At 44.1% G+C, this 24,312-nt stretch overlaps 1 long non-coding RNA gene across 1 annotated transcript; it reads right to left on the reverse strand.

The window, feature by feature from the left end:
- Positions 1-1,353: 1,353 nt before the first annotated feature.
- Positions 1,354-23,691, reverse strand: LOC142925554 (uncharacterized). The gene is made up of 3 exons (XR_012942496.1): positions 22,774-23,691; positions 17,146-17,222; positions 1,354-3,114 (listed from the first exon to the last, which is right to left on the reverse strand). It is a non-coding gene; the product is annotated as an uncharacterized LOC142925554 (long non-coding RNA).
- Positions 23,692-24,312: the final 621 nt, after the last annotated feature.

Genomic DNA, 24,312 nt, shown 5'->3' on the forward strand with positions numbered 1-24,312 from the left:
AACTCAACTTAGTGGCTTATCACGTGGTAATTGATTTCACCCAAATACTCTAAACGCGTGTTTCTAAATGTGCAGGGAAACCCATGAAGGACCCGGGAAAAAGTCGACGCGACCACGTGGAGAACATGCAAACTCCAAATTTAAAAGTCAGCGTCGGGATTGAACACATGAACTCCTGCATAGAACTGGTTTTGTGGTTAGTTTGTCGTCCTTACCCGGCAACTCAGATTAGCAAGGTTGGCCATGTACTGTTCGAAAGAATTGGAAATTACATACATACCAGGGGAGATATGTAACATATTGCCACTGTGGCGCCCAGAGCCGACAGCTGGTTCCTCTTAAGATCCAGAGATGTCAGCTCTGTTCATACTGTCAAACACCCAAGCAGGTACTAATGGCTTATGATGATGTAGGAGACCTCTTCGTTCAAAGTGGCCTCTATTCACTTCCAAATACATCACTTGAGGAGTGACCTCCATAATATTTCACAAACATGCATTTGCTCTAAGTCAATTCTCACTACTCTCGTGGAAATGTGTTAGTGAGAATGAAATCCATTCCCGTGAATTAACGAAAGCTACTTCCATTCGCTATCATAGAGACTTCGTGTCTGAAACAACTTCGATTCACTTCACATGAAACTTAAGAGTTAACGTCATTCCAGTAACTTTCATCGAGACATGCTCGTAAAAAAATTTCACTTGCAGAGCAAACTGAGTTCATGCGACCACGATTCACATTCATAAAGAGTCAGATAAATACACTTAATTTTTTTCTCCTGTGCCACGTTTATTTGAACAGAACTCCTCGCGTTCCACACCCGTAACGCCGTCGTGATTTTCCCGCTTGCGCTGCTCGCCCGCTCCGCTCTTCTGCAGACGGCGAGGCGTCGAAAGCGGGGCTTGGGACTTCTCTCGTCTTGTCTTCACTCCAACCAACTCAACAACTCTCCCTCACTCTCCCTTATATATCCTCCTCCGTGTTAATTCCTCATTAAGCTGGGGACCCCCCCCCTGCCTCTCGCCCGTGGCTTCAGCCGCTATCGCTCGAATCTCCCGTCAACCTGGCGCCTGTTCTGCAGCTGCATGTGCAACCAGCCAATCACTGTTATGCATCTTAATTAGCCGCCTCCCTTCCTTTGCTCTCTGTCATCGCACCTGTCTGCCCCGATGAGACCTCACTGTCCGTAACTCGCACATGCATGCACACCGCTTGCAAACCCCCACGCGTGTTATTCCACTACATTTGTAATCACCACCTGAGCTATTCCCCTTGATGCCTTCCACAGAAACCTCTTATTTCGCATCGATTCACTTCCAAATATATTTTTTAACTGAATCAAACTACATTCGCTTTCACAAAGATCTGTCTTTTATCCAAAGCAAACACTTTCATGCACATCTGTTAGTTGAAGCGATATCTCTTTACAATCATAGAAATCTGTCAGAAATAATAACAGTTTTACACGTAGGCTTTCGCGACCAATATTATTCATAATAAAGGTTTTTGGGTTAGATCGCGTTTATTTATAAATGTGTCGTAACCCTCCACCACCCGACACGGCCAATCAGCAAAAAAAGTGTCACGTTGACAAAAGACAAATAATTCACTACTTCAGCCCACCGGTGTGTTGAAGAGTTAATCCACATTTACAGTTTGAGTACGACGTTTCGCTGGTAAATACATCCAGCATCATCACTGCACCTGATATGAGTTAAGTGATGACGTCACCCTGCTGCTCTATATAAAAACCGGGAGCAAGCGAGGGCTTTACCATTCTGGCGAATTGCTTGATGATGCTGGATGTATTTACCGGCGAAACGTCGTACTCAAACTGTAAATGTGGATTAACTCTTCAACACACCGGTGGGCTGAAGTAGTGAATTATTTGTCTTTTGTCAACGTGACACTTTTTTTGCTGATTGGCCGTGTCGGGTGGTGGAGGGTTACGACACATTTATAAATAAACGCGATCTAACCCAAAAACCTTTATTATGAGAAATAATAACTTCCATTTCAAACTTGATTTGGAGCTTTCGTGACTGCAGGAATTACTCTTTGGTTCTTTCGGTAAAGTCACGTGACTTCGGTAAAGTTACGTGACTTTACCGAAAGAACCAAAGAGTACTTACATTTCATTCATCAGACCTATACTTTTTCAAGACACGACTATTCACCAAACAGTGACAGAAAAACAATGTTATATTTTAAGTAATTACATGTGTGTTGAACTTCTTTCGCACCATACGTAGCCAACCGTGCTAACTGGAGATAAGGGGATGGACAACAAACTAAACACACAAAGCAGTTCTAAAGAAATTAGTTTTCAATCTACGTAGTTGATGTAAAAATGCATAGCTCCCGTGAGTTCCTAATATTGGAAGGAAGAGGGTTCCAGAGAGCCACAGAAGAGCATCTTAAAGCGTGCAATGCAGTGACTGTCTTGGGTAGATGGCTAGCCAAAAGCCGCTGCGAGGATGACTGGAGTTCGCGTGATGATAGTTTATGCTTTTTGACGAGATTAGCGAGGTGTTGCGGTTCATTTGTGCTCAGCACTTCGTGTTCAATGAATGCAACCTTGTAACGTATTCGTTCGGCAACTCGACGCGAATGCCACTCGTCGAGCACTGGACGGACATGGTCCGATCTTGCAATTCCCGTCAATTATGAATGCGTTTTAAGATGTATGTGTGATCAAAACCATGATTCACTATCACAGTGGCAAAAGCAGGAGCCTCAGCATCGCGTGTCTCCACCAGTGCCGTCAGACTGTCAAACACCCCGGGCTCAAGCTTCGTGATCTGATTGTTGTTCAACCACAGCCTCTGCTTGTCGGTGGGGATTCCCGCAGGCACAGATGCGAGGCGTATATTCTGGCAGTTCACAAGTGTCTGATCGCACGAACACTGCGAGGGACGGGCGACGGTTTAGAGGCGTCTCACAACGGCCGCCCCTTGCACGCGAGCGCCGTTGCGTCTGATCCAACATTGACACGAGTTTCTTCGTGATCTGATTGTTGTACAAATACAGCACTCGCGTGGTGGTGGGGATTCCCGCAGGCACAGACGCGAGGCTTATCCCGTGGCAGTCCGCATCTCTCTCTGGACACGAGCGCTGCGGGGGACGGTCGACGGTTTTGAGGCAGCCACGACTGTATTTTATTTTACCGTCATTAACGCAATGCAGAGGGAGTACTCAGCGCATGCTTGTATTACGTAAACATTTACAAAAATGAGCATTTTACTGAAATAAAATCAAAAAAATACCAACGTAATTTCACCCCCTAATGTCATCCCTGAAATGACGTTGGCTGCGCTTGAGATTCTGAGTGAAATCACGTGTGGTTCTTCCGCGTGGTACTTGAAATGAATTTTAAGTCGCGGTGGTTTCGCTGTCAAACGAGCGTGGCGAGGAGCTCATCTCCTGTGTTAAGCCGTGAGCGACTCCTGGAAATTCCACATTCATTCAGCGTAGGTTTTTCGAGCCACAAAACACCCACTATTGATTTTCCAAAAAATAGTACGAATCATGTTCCATCCACAGGAATGAATGTTGAGATCAACGTGTGAGTAAAATTTGGACAAATTATCCTTCAAAATGGTCGTTTTGTAATTATCTTATTTTAAATAATACCGATCACGCATTCGCTTGGGTGTTCAACAGTTAACCCAGCTGACTAACCTGGATCTTTGTGCAACCAGCTTAAGGCTCTTCCCGAGAGGGTGTTTGAGCCCCTGTGGAATCTAAAGAGGTTGGGTCTGCACGTCAACCAGCTGGAAAGCGTTCCCAAGGGCGCAACTGGTGGTGGCTACACACGCTAGTCCCACAGAGACCGTGATGCATGGGCTGTACACTTAACACATTACTCGATGTTCTCAGCGCTCACTCTGTATGAGTTCATGAGTCAGCACTATCACGCTGAATGTGTTATTTAAACGGCAGTTGTTTCAGTAGCTTTCGAGGTGTTCCCAACGCCTATAAGGAGATCACAAAGAATAAAATAAAGTTGCGGACGAGAGAAGCTTTGAGTGCTTGTGTGAATATGAACTTCATAATGAAACTTAACATTCCAATGTGACTGCAACCGATCGTTGTTAATCAGCGTGACCCACCTGCTATGGCGGATGGTTCGTAAACACGGTGATTGTAACGCAAAATTTAGGGGAACATCTGACAAGTGCGCATGGAAGCACTCGGTGTTGCAAGCTTCGAAATACATTGATAGACAGAGAAAGGAACACATGCATAAGAGAAAAACGCTCATAAATGACAACAAACGTTTCATTAAAATACATTGATTTGTCCAGAATACGGCGCAAGAAGGTATAATTGAATAATCAACGATGGCCAATGCACGTTGGCCATGGTAGATAACAATAGCGGAGTGGTAGCCAAAGGAGAGAATGCGCCCGGAAGTACGTCGACTGTGGAGATGGAGTAATGACAGCAGCTCGTGTGCAGGTGCGAGCTGGATTAATACATCGCATGGTCGTGAATACATCTTGCAGTAGATGGATCATGGATCTTCATTATTACATTTCTACGTATTGACATAGATAAATTAACATAACTAAACAAGAGAGTCTTGAAACAAGCATCATTATTTCAAAGGTAGACATGCGGAATGCTTGGATATATTAAGGACAAAAAACGAATGACAATATTTGACATATATAAGGCAAACCCAATTAAAAACGAATCTGAATGGATCAATGTCAAAACGAACGTGTTATGTATATTAGTTGGCAGGCAACACTGAAATATCTTGTGAAGAACGTTTTTCAGGGAAAGCTTCAGAATGAGGCAACGCGTGTAAATGTTGGACCACACGCGACGCCGCTCGCGTGCAAAGGGAGGCCGCTGTGCGCCGCCTCTGAACCGTTGCCCGTCCCTCGCAGTGTTTGTGCTCAGGGACAGATGTGAACTGTGACGGGAAACGCTTCGCGTCTGTGCCTGCGGCAATCCCTATCACCACGCAAAGGCTGTGGTTGAGCAACAATCAGTTAACTAAGCTCGACCCCGGAGTGTTTGACAGCCTGGCGGCACCGGTGAAGACACGACACCATGAGGCTCCTGCTAAATCCACTCCAATCGTAAATTATTAGGAATTATTATATACATACTGTGCTCTTAAAAAGTTTATGATTAAACTCAATATAACATTGTTTAAAAATGCGTTCAGGTGAACATGGTTGCCTTTTTTAAAGAAGATATTTGTTATATTTAATGGAGGTCGTTTTAACTCTAACATGTCTATGAAAGCGAATGTAGGTCGTATGAGCGAACATTTATTTGTGACAGTAATCGAGGCGATTTTAGCAGGTCTCTAATAAGGGGCATTAAAGCGGCTGCAGGTGGTATTTAATAACAGTGTTATCTATGGAATTAATACAATGAATCTAACACTTCTCTATGAACGTGAATCGATGTTGCTTCAACTCCTAGATCTCTCTGCAAGTGAATGAAGTTCTATTTCACTAACAGGTCTCGATGGAAGTAAATGTTGTACCTTTAACTCTTCGATTGCATTTTAAGTGAATCGACGTTGTTTAAAAAAATAAAAAATCCGTGGTATCGAATGTAGGTTTTGTCGACTTCAATGTCTCTATGCAAGAGAACGGAAGTGGCTCTGCTTAAACACTTCATGTGGATGGATGTCGCTCTCACGAACACATTTCCATGATAGTAGTGAGAATTCCTTGTGAGCAATTAGCATGGATGTCACTACTCAACTAACACCTCCAGAAGTGAATATGGGCCACTTTGAACTGACAGGTCTCTAGCATCATCATAAGCCATTACAACCCGCTAGGGTGTTGATAGCCTGACCCAGCTGACTATTCTGGCTCTGAATGACAACCAGCTGCAGGCCCTTTCCGAGGGATTGTTTGACCGCCTGGGGAAGCTGCAGCATTTAGATCTGTCAAAGAACCAGCTGAAGAGCATTCCGCAGGGCGCGACTGGTGGTTGCACACAAAGTCAACTCGTCGACTCTACACGCATTGCATCACTCACATTCTCAGCCCACCCTCTGCATGAGTTTATGAGTCACCGCTAACACGCTGAACCTGTTATTTCAAAGGCAGTTGATTCAGTAGTGATCTAGGTGTTACCAACACCTATAACGAGACTAAAACAACGCACATGAATAAGCGACCGACATCACGTTTCATAACTTCATTTTGAAATGTAACATTCCAATGTGCATGCAGAAGAGCGTTTTTGACTGGAGTGAATCGTCTGGTTTGGCTGGCTGGTTAGAGGACGGACGGATGGACACCTCAAATTCGATAGGAAGACACTGTGCAGAAAAGAGGGACAAGTAATAATTTTACAGAGGACCACAGGACAATCTTGTCACGTGTAACGTACACCTCTTTGACATTCCACTGTGAGACGAAGACCCTTTGCAAGCCATATAGGTAATGGGAGGTTGTTTAACCATACTTCACCATGCGGGTCAGTATGTGTTAAGTGAAAACTGGGTTAGCAGGAACAACTTCTATTAACTTTTATCGAGATGTGTATTTTAAAGCGAGTTGTATTCACATTCATACACATCTGTTAAAGGGACCTTCATTCACAGACATAGAGAACTGGTAGATTACCCGACTCCCAGACACTTTTAGAGAGACCCGTTAGCTTAAGATAACTCCATTCATCAAAAACACGTGAGGCAACTTAAATAAACTACATTTACTTTGATAGATATGTACCTTTATAGAACAAAACATGTAATAGTTTCATATTAATGCATTCACTTTAACGCCATTCGCTTTACGTATTATAAAGATGCATAAATTGACACGACCATATTCCCCTTACGTAAAGTGACGTTCATTCTGTTTCATATTTTGCATGCTATTGTTAAAATGACCTGCATTTACTTATAGCATTCCTCGAGTATACAATTGATGTATTGTGATTATTGTTAATTTATCCATGCTGCTGTTGATTGATTTACACTGCAGTAAATGTATTATGATTTCCGTTAGACTCTCACGCACGTGGCAACAACTCTACTGTCAGTCGCGCCTCTGGGGCCGCTCTTCAGGCAGTTGTGACTCAGAGCCAAATGAGTGAGCTGGGTCAGTTTGTCAAACAGCGAAGTGTGGAAAAATGCCAGCTGGTTCTGATCCAGATGCAGGCGCTGCAGATTCACCAAACTAATTGCCATTTAAGTCAGATGGGTCACACTGAAAATAACCACAGAGGGTACTCGTAGCTTATGATGATGCTTGAGATTTCTTCGTCAAAGTGACCTCTATTCATTACTATGACATCAGTGACCTCGAGTGGTCTGCGTTAAATTTCAATCGATCAATAAATATTGGTCGACTTTTCCGAACTTAATCGGGTCGTGCGAGCAGCGATTCCACCAAGGCCTTCCATCCTGTCCTGTCCTGTGCCAGTGATATGAACTGTGGCTCCTGGGTCACAAGTCTCTTCTCAGCCAGGCGCACCACCTGGTATTTCCAGCGCAATTACGGGCGGCCTTTGGGTCTTTTGCCTGGAGGACATCCTTCAAACGTTTCCCAGGGGAGTCTTTCTTTCGACATCCTGAGCAGACGACCCATCCACCGTAGCTGGCTTTGCTCCACGCTCAATACTGGACGTTGCGTCTCTGGCAGATAGCCGTGCTTCTCACCAGATACCATAGAGAGAGACTTGACACCCTGCACAAGAAGCCCATTTCTGTTGCTTGCACCCCTGAGCGTGTCCTTTCCGTAAGTATCCAGGTTTTGTGGCCGTAGATTAGGATCGGGACGAATATCGTCCGATAGACCGAGAGCTTTGTCCGAAGTCTTAGCTCCTATCGTCAGACCACACACCAGTTCCTCGTCTGCATCACTGTGACCACCGCTCCTATCTGGTCTTCGATCTACTTTTACCTTTTTCATCCCTCGAGAAATACTCTCTGAGGTAAGGGAAGTCTTCGACTTCCTCCACTACTTCGCCATTGAGGAAGAGGGGCTCGGCCACTCTGGTCTGGCCACAGCCATGGTCTTGGTTTTGGAGGTGCTAAAGCCCATTTCTACACCCTCGCATTCCGCAACAATACTGTTCAGCGCATTCTGGAGGTCAGCAAGTGTTGGGGCTAGGAAGAGGATGTAATCTGCATACAGCATGGCTGACAACTCCCTTCCGCCAACGCTGATGCCTGTCGCCACCGCGCACCATCTCATCAGTCAATCCATAAACAGGATAAACAATGACAGCGATAGCACACAGCTCTTTTGAAGTCCAAACCAGATTGGGAAGGGGTCTATCTGGCATGCCGGACCCAGCTCTCGCTTTGCTCTTACAGTGAACTAATTGCGCGTAGCAACAAGTCAGTAACGCTATATTCAGGCGTCACTTACCACATCAACTCGCGGGGTACTCGGCCGTAAGCCTTCTCAGATTTAAATCGCGCACGTCCCTGAACTCGTCTGACCAGACGAGAACGCCGCTGAGACGAAAGTCTCTTTTGCAACGGAGACCTGGGATACAAGCAAAGGATGCACAATGCCAGATATTTCACTGTTCAAAACTGAACAGTGAAATTAAAAACGAAGGCAAGAACACAAGTTTTAGTTTCAATTTATAAGGGCAATCTTTGTGTGTGTAATATATCCAATACATGGAATCGGTGAGAGTAAATGTGATCTTTAATCTATAGCTATTTTCAAATTTACTCTGGCTGCAGCTTCACCACCATCCACGCTTGGGAATGCTCTTCAGCTGGTTGGTGCTCAGAGTCAGGCGAGTGAGCTGGGTGAGTTTGTCAAACACCCCAGCAGGGACAGATGTCAGCTGGTTGCTTTCTAACAACAGCGTCATAAACATAGACATAACTTCAACCGAGAAGATGGATACAAATTGAGCAATCATTGGAAGAATGTTAGGGGCGTCCATAAATTACGTCACGCGATTTTGGACGATTTGACCCCCCCCCCCCTTCGTCACACGTCGTCACAAAAAGTCAGACTGCCCCTCAAATATGACGGCACAAAGTTCTGCCGCCCCCCCAAATAAAACATGCTTCAAATCGCTTTAAACTATTGTCATTGTAGTGCGAATTTAATGTGGTGCTGCACTCTGATGTTGTAGGAGAACACACTTATTTAAAAGTCTATTTAATTAAGTAGAACGTGTTGTCTATATTTATTTAAATTTGCACATTTTGATGTGACGTCATATTTCTCAAACCCCCCCCCCTCGTCACACATCGTCACAAATGTCTGACCCTCCTCCCCCCCCCCCCCTAGGTGCGTGACGTCATTTATGGACGCCCCCTTATAGACCAGGCAAAACCTTAACTGCTTTATGCTTGTATCTATCATATCTGCCGGGTACTAGTCTATTTTGCCGAGTTAATTTCCCCCAGCATCCCCAGCTCTCTCGGCCTCCCACTTACAGCAACGCCCAGTTCCCCCCCTCCCCCCCCCCAGCATTCACGTCCTCTTTCTCCCTAGCGCTCACACAGCGCCCCCCCCCCCTCTCTCCCCCCTTGCCCCTCCCCCCTTTGTTACCGATATCACCACTTGCCACGGCAGCTCTCCCACTTCAGCAATTATTTCTTGCTGTGGTTTTCCCACTTGATGATGATTGCTTGTGTTGCAATCGAAACGTCGTGATTTGTTTCATTTTATTTCTAACTACGTGACTTTACCGAAAGAACCAAAGAGTATGGATTCCTGCAGTCACGAAAGCTTCAAATCAAGATTTGTTGTTGTTTACGATTGATGTTTTAGTATTGTTCGTGCGTGACTACAGCTCCACCGCCAGTCGCGCCCGTGGGAACGCTCTTCAGCTGATTGTCGTTCAAAGCCAACCACTGCAGATTCAACAGGCGGTCAAACACCCCCTCGGGAAGGGCCTGCAGCAGATTAATGCCATGCTCTATATAGTGTGCTGCGTTCGACTGTCAAGCACCCCTGGTTCGAGCTTCTTGCTCTAATTGTTGTACAAACGCAGCACTCCCGTGGCAATCCGCATTTGTACTCGGGCACAAACACTGCGGGGGACTGGCGACGGGTTAGAAGCAGGCACGACTGCATTCTGTTTAACTTTCATAAACGACCTGCAGAGAGCACTCCTCACACGCTTGTGACATAACCAATTGGAAGATCAGCATTTTACTCAAATTAAATAAAAACACAAATGTAATTTGATTTCCGAGTTGCCGTCATTGCGGACCCGGCTGAGACCGTCACCTGGCTGCGCCTGATATTCCGAGTGAATCACGTGCTGCTCTCCCGCTTGATCCTTGTAATTATTTACAAGTCACGGTGGTTTCCCTGTCAAACGAGCGTGGAAAGGCGCTCGTCTCCTGTGTTAAACTGTGCGCCACTCCTGGAAATTCCACATTTGGCGAGGATTTTTCGTTCCACAAAACACCAACTATTTAAATTTCGATTTAAAGCTTTCGTGACTGCAAGGATTCATCTTCTTTGGTTCTTTCGGTAAAGTCACGTAGAATGAGAATAAAATAATAAATTGATAAAATAACACAATATTCTCACGACGTTTCGGCCACAACACAAGCGCTGTCCTACCAGACAGTCTCGTCCCTTCACCTGATGAAGGCCGCTTGTGTTGTGGCCGAAACGTCGTGAGAATATTATTGTGTTATTTTATTTTATCAATTTATTATTTTATTCTCATTCTACGTGACTTTACCGAAAGAACCAAAGAAGACCAACTATTTATTTTCCACAAAATAGGACCTATTTTATTCCACCCACAAGAATGAATGCTGAGATCGACGTGTGAGTAAATTTAGACAAACTGTGCTTTAAAATGCGCGTTTTGTGATGATCGTATTTAAAAAATAACTTATCGCGAATCTGCTTGGGTGTTCAACAGTCTGACCCAGCTGACTAATCTGGATCTTGGTGGCAACCAGCTGAAGGCCCTTCGCGAAGGGATGTTTGACCGGCTGGGGAATCTACAGCAGTTGGGTCTGCACGCCAACCAGCTGAAGAGCGTTACAGTCCCACCGAGATCGTGATGCATCGACTTTACACCGAATGCATCTATCACGTTCTCAGAGAACCCTCTAAATGAATGAATGAGTCACCGCTAACACGCTGAATATTTAACATGTAGACTTTCGCGACCAATATTATTCAGATGTTTTGGGTTAGTTGGCATACGTATAAATGTGTCGTAACCATCATCACTGAACCCATCTGGTGCAGAAATAAGAGAAGTGGAGTTATTGCAATTATATAATAGACTACAACCCGGCTTCGCCCGGGACTTGGATTCTTGTCTTGGATTAATACACGGCCAACGTGGATGGTGGGGGGGGGGATGCGTGACAGCAGGCACACTGCGTAACGCTGCCGTGCAAAATATATGCATTATTGCTCCCCCCCCCTCAAAATACAAAAGTCAGGTCTTATACTTTTTTGCATTGTGTAATTCTGGAAGCTACCCACATGCCAAATTTCAAGTTTGTTGCATGTCGGGAAGTTTGCTAAACATTTCGAACGGACACACATAATCACAATTTTTCCTTTTATATATCAGTAAGCAGTTAATTCGTATGTGTTTCCTCTAATGAGGAATTGTAATTGCAAAATGTCTTCTTCTTCCACGTGTTTGTCCCACTCATGTGGGGTCCGCTGTCCTTGCCAACCTTCTCCACACTGCCCTATCCTGTGCCATCTCTCTTTCCACTCTTCGGGTCACCATGTTCGATCGCACCACATATAAAATATATTCTATTATAATGTATTTTATATAAAGAAATGCCATCGAACTAAAGGCACTGTGCAGAGCAGAGGGAGAAGTTATCATTTTCAAAGCACAAGGCAATATTTTCATTTGTAAGGTACGCCGCTTCGTCAGTCCGTTGCTGTGATGAAGAACCTCTGCACGCCATATAGGTAATGGGAGGTTATTTGACCATACTTCACCATGCGGGTCAGTTCGTGATAATGAAACCCGGTTAGCAAGAGTGACTTTGGGTCACTTTTATCGAGATGTTTATGTTAAAACAAGTTGTATTCACATTCAAAGAGATCTGCTAAAGGTCCTTCCATTCACAGTCAAAGAGATCTCGTAGATTACTCGACTGCTAACCACGTTCAGAGAGACATACAAGCTTCAGCTACCTCCAATGGTTCACATGTACATGAATGCACTTAAAGAAACTAATTTACTTGCATAGTTGTGTCAGTTAATGGGACTCCCATGCCCTTCGGTAATAGATATTTGTAAACGCCTTCTATTTGCTCTCATGGAGGAATGTTCGTTTAACGGACTTCAAATCATTTTCATAGAAATCTGTTAGCTAAGGCGACCTTCGTTCACTTTCAAAGAAACATGTTGCCTAAGCTACATATATTTACTTTCATATGAATTCATTCACTTAAACGCCATTCGCTTTATGGACCAAAGAGATTAATATATGAACATGACCTTACTTAAAGTGATATTGAAATTTTTGAAATAATTATATTTTTTGCATGCAGACGTTAAACGACCTGCATTTTATTACAATGTGCCTCGAGTCGACAAGTGATGGCTTGTGATTTTAGTTTATTTGTCGAGGCTGCAGATGATGCATTAAAACTACGGTCAGTGTTATCATCTCCGTGAGACTCTCACGCGCGTGGCTCCAAGTCCACCGCCAGTCTCGCACGTGGGACCGCTCTTCAGGCGGTTGGCACTCTGAACCAGATGATTGATCTGAGTCAGTTCATTAAACACCCCAGCGGGGAGAAACGCCAGCTGGTTCTGATGCAGATACAGGCGCAGCAGATTAACCAGGCTGTCAAACACCCCTCAGGAAGGATCTTCATCCATTTAATACCAAAATCGTCATACACTCCATCGGGTACTCATGTAGATGTACAGATATGTTCATGAAAGCGACATCCTTCACAGAGAAATTAGTTAAAGGAACCGTCATTCACTTTCATAGAGAGCTCTTCAGTTAAAGTGACCTCCATTCGTTCCTATAAACTTTTATTAACTCAGCCAAACTGCATTGACTTCGATAGAGATGTCAGTAAAGCGAATTCTATTCACTTTGATAGGTAACTTTTTAGTTAAAGCGACTACCATATTCGGTCAAAGAGATCTGTCCGTGGTACAAATCTCCATTCACTATCAAAGAGACATATGTTCACGTCCATATATATCGTAGCTAAGGCGACTTTCACTTTCATCGACATATTTTAGATAAATCTACGTGCTTTGATTTCAAGGAGATTTGTTCGTTAAAGTGACCTCTACAAACATTCATTCAGATCTGTTAGGTGAAGCGATGCTCATTTACAATCAATTAATCCCGGTTGGGCTTCCAGTCCACTACGTTTCCTACCAGTATAAATCTTCTTTGGTTCTTTCGGTAAAGTCACGTAGAATGAGAATAAAATAATAAATTGATAAAATAAAATAACACAATAATATTCTCACGACGTTTCGGCCACAACACAAGCGGCCTTCATCAGGTGAAGGGACGAGACTGTCTGGTAGGACAGCGCTGTCCTACCAAAAGAACCAAAGAAGATGAATCATTGCAGTCACGAAAGCTTTAAATCGAAATTTACCAGTATAAATGTTAGCTACACCGACCTGCATTCACTTTGATAGATATACACTTTCTTACAAAACTAAGTTTGTAAATACAATGGTATCCATTCTGGTATGTCATTATGCAGTGATTAAACGCAACGATTCACTGTCACAGTGGCTATAACAGGAGCCTCATGGTCTCGTGTCTCCACCAGTGCCGTCAGACTGTCAAACACCCCGGGCTCGAGCTTTGTGATCTGATTGCTGAACAAAACCAGCTTTTCCGTGGTGGTGGGGATACCCGGAGGCACAGACGCTAGGCCTTTGTTCCCACAGTTCACTTCTGTCCCCGAGCACGAACATAGCGAGGGACGGGCGACAGTTTAGAGGCGGCTCAAAACGGCTTCCCCTTGCACGCGAGCTGCGTTGCGTGTGGTCCAACCTTTACACGAGTTGCCTCTTCCCGAAGCTCTCCCTGAGAAACGTGCTTCACTAAACATTTCAAAACACTTGGTGCATATGTACATTTATAATTCATTTGTATTAATCGATTTTTCAGATTCGTGTTGTGTCTATTTAGGCTTTCGCCGAGTTACATATGCACATGTCTATTTCAATACATAGATATGTATTCTGCTGGATGAAAGTATTTCCAAGCCGTGGTCACCACCATGCGACGTATTAATCCACCTCAGACCTGCATACGAGCTGCTGTCATTACTCCATCTCCATGGTGGATATCCTTCCGGGCGCTTTCCCTCCCTTGGCTGCCACACCACTGTTGTTATCGACTATGCTCAATGTGCATTGGCCATTGTGGATTATTCCATCATCCCTTCTCGAACCGTATCATGCCTAAGCCAGCTTTATTAACCGTTTTATGACATTTACAAGCGATTGCTCTCTGTCCATGTTTTTTGTTCGTCCAAGGTCTCCACTGAAACGAGCGTATTTCAAAGGTATATCGCCTGATTAACTGTAGATATGGGTTTCTATCTAGAAATATAAATGTAGATTCATCATCACCAGCGTTGATATTAATCGACTAATGGACACGATAGCTGATTTAAAGAGACAATAGTCGATGCCTTTGTAAAATATCCGTGAAGCAGTTAAAATGCAGTATTTATTGACATCGTTCCTGACATACATTACGTAAGCAGAACTATTGTTAAGGACTGTCTTCCAACATTGACACGATTGTTGTTCAGTGCCAACAACTGCAGATTCACCAGGCGGCCAACCGCCCCCTCTGGAAGGATCTGCAGCCGATTAAAACCAAGATCCAAATACGTGAGCTGCGTAAGACTGCCCAAAACCCCTGGCTCAAGTTTAGAGTTATGATTGACATGCAAACACAGGTAATGCGCGTTGGTGGGGATTCCCGTAGGCACAGACGCGAGGTTTCTCCCGTGGCAATCTGCATCTGTCCCCGGGCACGAACACTGCGGGGGACTGGCGACAGTTTAGAGGCAACCACGATTTCATTCATAATAGAAGTTTTTTTGGGTTAGATCGTATAAATATATAAATGTGTCGTTAAAACCTGCCACCACCCGACACAGCCAACTAGTAAGGGTTGTCACGTAAACAGAACATGCCAATTCGTCACTAGTACAGCACACCAGTGTGTTGGAGAGCCAAGCCAGAACATTTACAATCTGAGTACGACGTTTCGCCAGAAATAACAACTAGCTTCATCAGGCTATGGTGTGATGCAGCGAGCTATCAACAGAAGGTGTGTACAGAATTAACTGCACGTGTGGTAAATGTTATGTTGGGCAAACAGGACGAATGATCAGCACGAGACTAAAATAATATCAGGAAATATTAAATTCTCCCAAATACAACTGTCAGCAGCAGCAGAACACGCGTGCCAATGAGGGCACTCAATTGATTTTGATGTTGAAGTTCTGTGCAAAATTAGCTACTACTGGCCAAGGCTAATTGGATAATCTATCGAAATTTAAAGAAATAAAAATAACTTTTGACTTAAAACTTTAGTGACTGCAGGAATTCATATGCTATGCTTCTTTCGGTAATGTCACGTAGAGAGAAAAATAATAAAAATAAAGTAATAAAAAATATCACGACGTTTAGATCGCAACACCAGCGGTCGTCATCAGGAACAGGGAGGTTAGCCTCTGAGGGCAAGCTGTTTATAAAGGTTCATAGATGGGTGGGGCAGCTAATGTTAATGTAGGAGAAAGCTCTGACACCGGTAGTAGGTCTACACCAATAAAAGAGCTGTTTATAAAGGTTTAAAGATGGGCAGGGCAGCTCTTGTAATTGTAGGAGAAAGCACCGACACCGGCAGCAGGTCTACACCAATCAAAGCATTGCACCTCGCAATGTGTGGAGCACAGTGCAATGCGTTGATTGGTGTAGACCTGCTATGGTGTTTGAGCTTTCTCCTACATTAACATTAGCTGCCCCGCCCATCTTTAAAACTTCAGAGGCTAACCTCCCTGTTCCTATTGACGACCGCTTGTGTTGCGATCGAAACGTCGGGATATTTTTAACCACTTTTTAAAAATGTTTCTATCAACGTGACTTTACCGAAAGAACCATATAATGTAATAAAATTTACTTTAACCATTTGGATAGCTACCACTATAGTGCTGCGTGGAAGCAAAATATCAAATACATTATTTAAATGCATGCCTACAAAGGGCATCATACTTCAAAAGGGATTACCGTTGGTACGGCTATTTTAATACACACAATAGACAGGAAAGATGAGTTCAAAGGGCTCGCACAATGCCTAATATACGTTGCCTCAATAATCCCCCCACTTATTCCCCCCCCCACCACCCACGTGGCGCAAGAGCGCAGAAGCATGGTCACCACATCTATTCCTCTATATAAGGAACCAAACATTTAAGAGTTCTCCACAAATCTGGCTGTCACCTGATGAAGCTAGCTGTAATTACTGGCGAAACGTCGTACTCAAGATTGTAAATGTTGTGGCTTGGCTCTCCAACACACCGGTGTGCTGTACTAGTGACGAATTGACATGATCTGTTTACGTGACAACCCTTACGAGTTAGCAGTGTCGGGTGGTGGCAGGTTTTAACGACACAATTACACAATCTCACCCAAAAACCTCTAATTATGGATATTGGTCGCGAAAGCCTACATATTAAACATATTCTTATACATTGCTTAGTATTCATGTCTGTACAGTTGTGTGAATTATAAAATAGTTGTTATGGAGTAGTGGGGTTTTTGGTGAATTATTTAGATAACTAATTTACGTGTTTTTGTTTCCCAGGTCGCCAATGTAAAAAAATATAACTGTTTTCAAAATGTACAAATATAGATTCATCATCACCAGCGTTGCTAGTACCGTATTTTCCCGCATATAACCCGCGGGGTATACCACTTTTTACAAACAAAACAAGATCCTGCGGGTTATACGAGGGTGCGGGCTATCCCACAAATATTTGACACGTGTAACATGTCATAACTCGTTACATTTTTTCATGGTAGGACTATCCACTATGCAACACTTACCTTTGACTAAAGCACTGCTGAATAAACCAGTCACACTAAAATTGCACATGGCATCACGTTTTAAATTAATTGTTCGTACAATTAAACAATGTTTGAAGTGCGCGCACTGCTTACCGGCGACGGGAAAGCTGTGGAGAGAGATGGGGGTTGGGGGGTGGGGCAGAGCAAGATCTGCAGCGGCGACGGGAGAGCTGTGAGAAGAGGTGAGGGGGTTGGGGGCGAGGCAATGGCGTTACCGTAGTGCTGCTATTATCTGCGCAGTGGGCAATCTACCAGTGCTAAAACTGTACTTACTTGTCTACCAGTTATGTGTTACTTATTTATTGGATATTTACTTTTGTTACTTATTTACTGTTTTAAGTTCACTCATTTCCGGTTAGTTTGTTTTCTTTGTGCACGTTATGATTTTAATGTTAACAATTGATAGTGTAATGTATTACAAATGTAAACTTCGTATTAATGATGGAATTAAGATGCGGTAAAGATATGAATGTATGCAGGGTATATGGAGGTGCGGACTATCTGAAAATTGATTTACACAAAACGCTATTTTTGCGGGGTATATGCGTCTGCGGATTATATGCGTATGCGGGATATATGCGGGAAAATGCGGTAATCCACTGCTGGACACGATAGCCGATTCATTGAGACGATAGTCAATACATTGTGGAAAAAATCTGAGGCAATGAAAATGCAGTATTTATTGACATCATTACTAAGAAGCATTATAATTGTTATTTAATGATTCACATTAATGGAAATCGATTCACCGTTGGATTTTATTTAGAATATCATTAATTGAACGGGTTTAACTATTTAACATCCATCGTTACACATAAGCAAGCATGGATGTTTTATTCATGTTGAGAAGCTCGTGATTTTGTGTTGTTTACAATTGTGTATTCGTATTTTTCGTCTTTCTACACTTAGAAATTTGCTCCTGTTTACGTAGTGTTTTTATTTCATGTGGACAACTTATTTTTCTCCTGTCACTTTTTATTGAACAGAACTCCTCGCGTTCAACACCCCGTAACTCTGTCGTGAGTTTCCCGCTTATGCTGCTCACCTGCTTCGCTCCGCTCGCATCGCTCGCTCCGCTCGCATCGCTCGCTCCGCTCTCTCTTTCTCAGCCTCTCCACTGCTTACCTGCTCTCTCTCACTCTCCTAGCTTCTTTACTGCTAGCCTCAGTTTCAGTTTCATTTATTAGGTATAACCCTGTGAGCCATGCGGCTCTGGACTCGGGTGCAACCGCAACAAAATAAAAACATGAACAAAAAACATCTTAAATTGGCTACACGCAACAGAAAAATCCTGGAAAAAACAGCAAAGTCTTCCAGAAAAAAACACCGTATTTCAACACTGTGTGCAAAAATCCCAGTGGGACGCAAGTCAAACAATAACCATAAGATAATGTAGACTAAAGTTATCAGGCTAACTCTGTACTACAACAAACATGGCTAAACCAAAATGTTTTCAAAATCACCAAAATAAAGCTATAAAACAATGTAACAGTGATCATAGGAACTGTGATTCAAATTTTACAATAAACGATATACATAACATGTACGACCAAACTTTTCAGCCATGGCTGGCTGCACGAGTCACTCCATAATAGCAGGAGTATCAGTAGCAGAATCAAACATTTTCAATACACCTTTAAAGATCAGCACACTATAATCAAAACTCAAGATTATACTTTGCAGTGGTCATCCATAACGATACATTTGATTTCAGGCCATTCTGAATAGCAGTGGCAGCTAGGGGTGTACAACTCCTCTAGAGCAGTTTTGAGTGAAGATCTCACAGGTCGTGATCCAAGTTGCAGTTTATTGGCGATAGCATTCCAAACCCTGGCGGCATCAATAGAAAAGGCCCTTCCTCCAGTATTTGTATGGCAATAAGGAATTTGAAGCTGGTAAATGAGCAAAGACCCTAGGTCACATTTGTTCTTCGAAACAGTGAGGAGATCCACCAGGTAGTCTGCTGATTTTTTTTGTAAGTACATCGTGAATAAATAAGATCTGATACTCAGGCCGACGATCATTAAGAGAAGTTAAGTTTGACCCAATGTAGCGATTGCAGTGGTGGGTACTCTATGGGCAGTTCAATGCAAACCTTAAGGCCAAGTGATAAATTGAGTCAAGCTTCTTCAATATAGTACTGGGGGCTATACGATGTCAGTAATCAAGTAGAGGAAGTACGGCAGCTTTTATCAATTCCAAGTGGAACATTTGGGGGAAGCAGTGCTTGTGTCGATACAGAAAACCATTTTTTTTTATTTTGTCTTTTTACCAATATAACCAATGTGATCTTGAAAATTAAGTTTTGAGATACTGATGAACCCAATATACTTATGGATCCTGACTTGCTCTATTTGATAAGTATTTAAGGAATATAATTGGGGAAAAATAACTTCCTGCTTTAGTCCTGGTGAGAAGCATACCACCTTGGTTTTGGAGGTATTCAGGACTAGTTTAAGCGCAACTAGCTGATGTTGTAGTTTGTTGAAATCACCCTGGAGCTTAGCAATCAAGTCATCCGGAGAGCGGCCAGCAGTAATCAGTATCGTGTCATCTGAAAACACATTTACCCTGGAATGATCCAGGTCAGTGCCCAAGTCATTGACATAAAGAGAGAACAGAGGGGGCCGAGGATGGAAACCTGTGGAACCCCTTTTGTTATCTTAACACTGTTTGACGTCCAACCATCTATGAATACATTTCGGTTAAGTGCAACGGGCAGATTATCTGTGTTGGATTCCTTTTCGATACATTTGATCGTTTTCCAGAAAATCCTGGCATTGCCATGTGATTCCAGGAGAGTCGAGGAAAAGTAAGCATTTTTTGCATGCCTTATTTATTTTACGCATCTATTCCTTAAAATCCTGTATTCTAGCCAGTCATTGACCAAATAACTTTTCTGAGCACATGCCCAAGCCTTGCCCTTAGTTTTCATGAGCTTAGTAATCAAAGGATCAAACCATGGTGGGCAGTTGCCTTTAATTTTAAATCTAACCAATGGAGCATGTTTGTTAAGTATTTGGAGAAACGTGTACCTGAAGGTCTCCCAAACTGTAGTCAGATTGGGGATATCACAGACCTTGTCAATATCCGAGTTAAGCACATCATTAGTAAATGCCTGTATGCTGAAGTGTCTCATGGAGTGCTTCTCAACCAATTTAGGGGGGGCTTTGGGTCTGGCTGATAATCTCACCCCAAATATGAAGGATTGGTCACTAAGGTTATTACTCAGTGTGAAATTGTGATGGGCATTTGTCAATAGGATGTCAAGCAGAGATGACTGTCCCAGATTTTTTTAGGTTGGGTCTTGTGGGGACATTTATAAATTGAAATAGGTTAAATTCATCTACAAAATTTGTGGCAACGGCCGGCGGGTTTAGCCAATTCCAATTAAGATCACCCACTAAAACTATTTCATCTTTAGGGAGGCCCCCCAAGAAGCTCTCTCAGTGCAGACGCAGCTTCAACATTCTTACCACTACGCGGTCTATAGCAGCAAACGATCAATATCTGTTGATTATTTAGGAGAGTAATTCTGAGAGCCAGTTCTTCAAAGCAACATTGTTTTAACAAGGAGTGAGCTGGTGAACATGCAATAGTATTAGGAACATAGATGGCAATTCCACCTCCTTTAGACCTCGATCAAGCCGAAAAAGGTTGTAGTCGTCAATCGTAATCTGCAAGTCATTTATGGCAGGAGTGAGAAATGTTTGTTAGGCAAAAAATGTCCGGGTCCAGATTTGCCACTTCTAGTTTTAGTTGACTTAATTTAATCACAAGCCCTCTGATGTTGACATGTAGAACACCAACACCTTTTCTGCTAGAATAATCTACAGAATTATACGAGTTCTTTACATTTGGGCCAGGATGAAGCTCAATACCTCCGAGAAATAAGAAAAGTAGAATTAATAGTTTGCACAGGTATTTTCTGTGAAAGGACGAATAGCAGCAGCTCGCAGATGGAGATATTTTGAAGAGCAGAATGAAGTTCGGAAGGAATGCTGGTGAAGTAACGGGACAGAGATAGGGTTTAAAAGGATATAATGATGGAGTGTAGAAGTGTCTATAAGCTGTTTCATTAGCAGGTGTAGTGGCAAATTGAGAAACAAGTATGGACAAGAAGTAACGAGGGTTCCTGGTGGTAGAGTTAAGTGTGGCACTAGATATGGCCGGGAGGGACAGCAGTAGGATACACAGCAGTAGAACTGCCATTTTTAAAATATCAAGGGTACACACACAAGCGAAAAAAAATACTTGCAGGCCGAGCGCGAGAAACGTTTTGCCGTACTCGTCACACATGCACGGCTTCTCGCCCATGTGCTTGAGTTTTTGGAGATGAGCACCGCCCTCAATGTGACATCAGAGCAAGAGATCACTATTGGTCACAGCATTGGAGGTGACGTGGAAGAGGGTGGCGCGCTCATTGATGGCGTTTAGCTTCTCGCTACATTCGGGCAGCAGCTTAAGGTTTTCCAGGTCATTGAGTGAGCGCTGGAGGGTGGCTCAGTGCTTGCCGATAAGGTCGTTGCATGTGCTCATATCCTCGAGCTTGTAGGACAGCGAGCAGAGCGTGGTCTGCAGTTCCCTCTTTGTCGGCCTGTGCGCCTGATTTCTCATTGCCCGTGTCATATGCTTGCAGCACGCTTCACCACCGTCACCTCCGCCATGGCGTCGTAGTCCTTCTGCCGTGGCTCTCTCAGTTTGCTCAAGCACTCCGCCAAAGACTCTCCGTGCACTTCACACGAGCATGAGCGACGCGTCACTCCTCACCACCACGACCACGGCGATCTGCAGGGCCCTGGGTGCTGCGCTCTGTGACTTCGGGAGACAAAGGCGGCCGGGCCTGGTGCTACCCACACACCTCCTCCTGTGCCATGCCGGCCCCCATTTATGCTGTTCGGGAACAGCACTTGCCCAAAAGCACGTTAAAGCTAAATGGGGGTCTTCGTCTGAGTGTGTTTGTGTGTCAGTCGACCCGTGGCATCTGGGTCATGCACTTAGCCTGGCACAAGCGTCGTGGTGACGTCACCGCCGCTTAGCGGCAAATTGTGGTTGTTGTTGTCACTGTGTTTGTGAGTGTTGAGTTGAATATCTGCGCGGTTATAAACGTCTCGGGAGGCCTGCCTACGACCCGTCAAGGTTGTCACCAGGCCGGCTCGTGTGAGCAACTCACGGACCTACGTTGAACTTCTTTCGCACCGTACACAGCCGACCGCGATAATTGGAGGTGCGGGGGAAGGACAACAAACTAAACACGCAAAAAAACTGTTCTAAAGAAAGTGGTTTTCAATCTGCCCAGTGGCTTCCTCATATTCATTCATAAACCTTAAAGGATAATAAATACACAATACGAAAAGCCTGAAGCCTAGGGCTTTAGTTGAGGCGCTGGTAAACTAGGCCATGATAATTTTTAACTCAATAAACAAAGTAAACAAACCTTAAATTTTAATAAATATCCGTGCATTTGTATTGTAACAAATAAATATAGACATGTACATTTATATTTTAAAGTGCATACATTTACACAAATTAACAAACTCTTTAAAATAATTTACAAAAAGCCGTGGGCTTTAGGAGAGGCACTAACGGACTAGGCCTTAAAAAACATTTAAACTCAATAAACGAAGTTCATAAACCTTCAACTATAATAAATAAACGTGCATTTGTATTGTATTGAAAACTGTAATGAATACAGACATGTACATTTATATTTACACTCACGAGAGAGATGATAATGGTGAGATGAAGAACACACGATTAAACCCGACTAAACGATTAAACGCCCCTGCACCCGTCAATCTCTATTTAAACACACACAGCTCACTCACACTCACTCGCACACAATTAACACGCAGCTCATTCACACACTCTCATTCTCACGCACAGATCATTCACACGCCGCCGCCCTCACTATCCTACCCTCTCTACTGCTAGCCTGCAATGCCATGCTCCGCTCGCCTCGCTAGCTCCACTGCTGGCCTATCACTACACACTCCAATAGCTTCCCGACTGTACACTATGCTAGCCTCTCCACTGCTAGCCTATCACTATATATTCTGGTAGCTTCCCACCGTACACTCTGCTAGCCTTTCCACTGCTAGCCTATTACTATACACCCTGCTAGCCTCTCCACTGCCAGCCTCTCACTATATCTTCTGCTAGCTTCTCTACTGCTAACCTACCGCTACATACTCTGCTAGCTTCTCCACTGCTAGCCTTCTGCTGCATACTCTGCTAACTTCTCTACTGCTAGCTTCGCACGCTCACACGTAGGACTCCGCTAGCTTCTCTACTGCTAGCCTGTTCTACCCTTGCCTCTCCGACCTCGCCGTTGCCTCCAGTGGAGGTTAAGTCTTAACCGCTGGAGGTTTGAGGTTGTGTGGAGAGCGGGGCCTTGGACGTCTCTTGTCTTTCCTCTTGTCTTCACACCGACCAACTCTACTCCCTCTATCACACGCTCCCGTATTTATCCCCCTCCTTATTAGCTCATTAATTAAGCTGGCCACCTCCCGTCGCCTCACGACCATAGCTTCTGCCGCTATCGCCTCAATCTCCCGTCAACAAGGTGCCTGTTCCGCGCCTGCATTTGCAGCCAGACAATCACTGCGATGCATCTTAATTAGCCATCTCCTTTCCGTTGCTCTCTCTCGCCCTACCTGTTCGCCCCGATGCGACCTCACTGTCCGTAACTCGCACATGCATGCACACCGCTTGCAAACCCCCGTGCGCGTTACTCCACTCCATTTATATTGGGTGCATCATCACCACCAGCGGAGACTCTCACGCGTGTGGCTACAGCTCCATCGCCAGTCGCGCCCCTGGGAACGCTCTTCAGCTGATTGTTGTTCAGAGCCAACTGCTGCAGATTCACCAGGCGGTCAAACACTCCGTCGGGAAGGGCCTGCAGCCGATTGCTCTCAAGTCCAATGTACGTGAGCTGCGTTAGACTGTCAAGCACCCCTGGCTCGAGTTTCGGTGGTGGGGATTCCCGCAGGCACAGACGCGAGACTTCTCCTGTGGCAGTCCGCATCCGTCTCTGGACACGAACGCTGCGGGCGACGTACGACGGTTTAGAGGCAGCCACGACTGCATTCTATGGTACCTTCATAAACGTCATTAAGTAAAAATACAAATGTAATTTGATCCCTGTTTTGCCATCAATTCATGCCGGGCTGAGATCGTCCTTAGGCTGCAACCTGAGAATCAAAGGTAGTCACGTGCGGTTCTCCCGCTTGGCACTTGTAATTAATTTCAAGGCGC

Source organism: Petromyzon marinus, chromosome 21 (assembly GCF_048934315.1).
Source record: "Petromyzon marinus isolate PM22_M1 ecotype Great Lakes invasive population chromosome 21, UKy_Petmar_22M1.pri1.0, whole genome shotgun sequence".
NCBI lineage: Eukaryota > Metazoa > Chordata > Hyperoartia > Petromyzontiformes > Petromyzontidae > Petromyzon > Petromyzon marinus.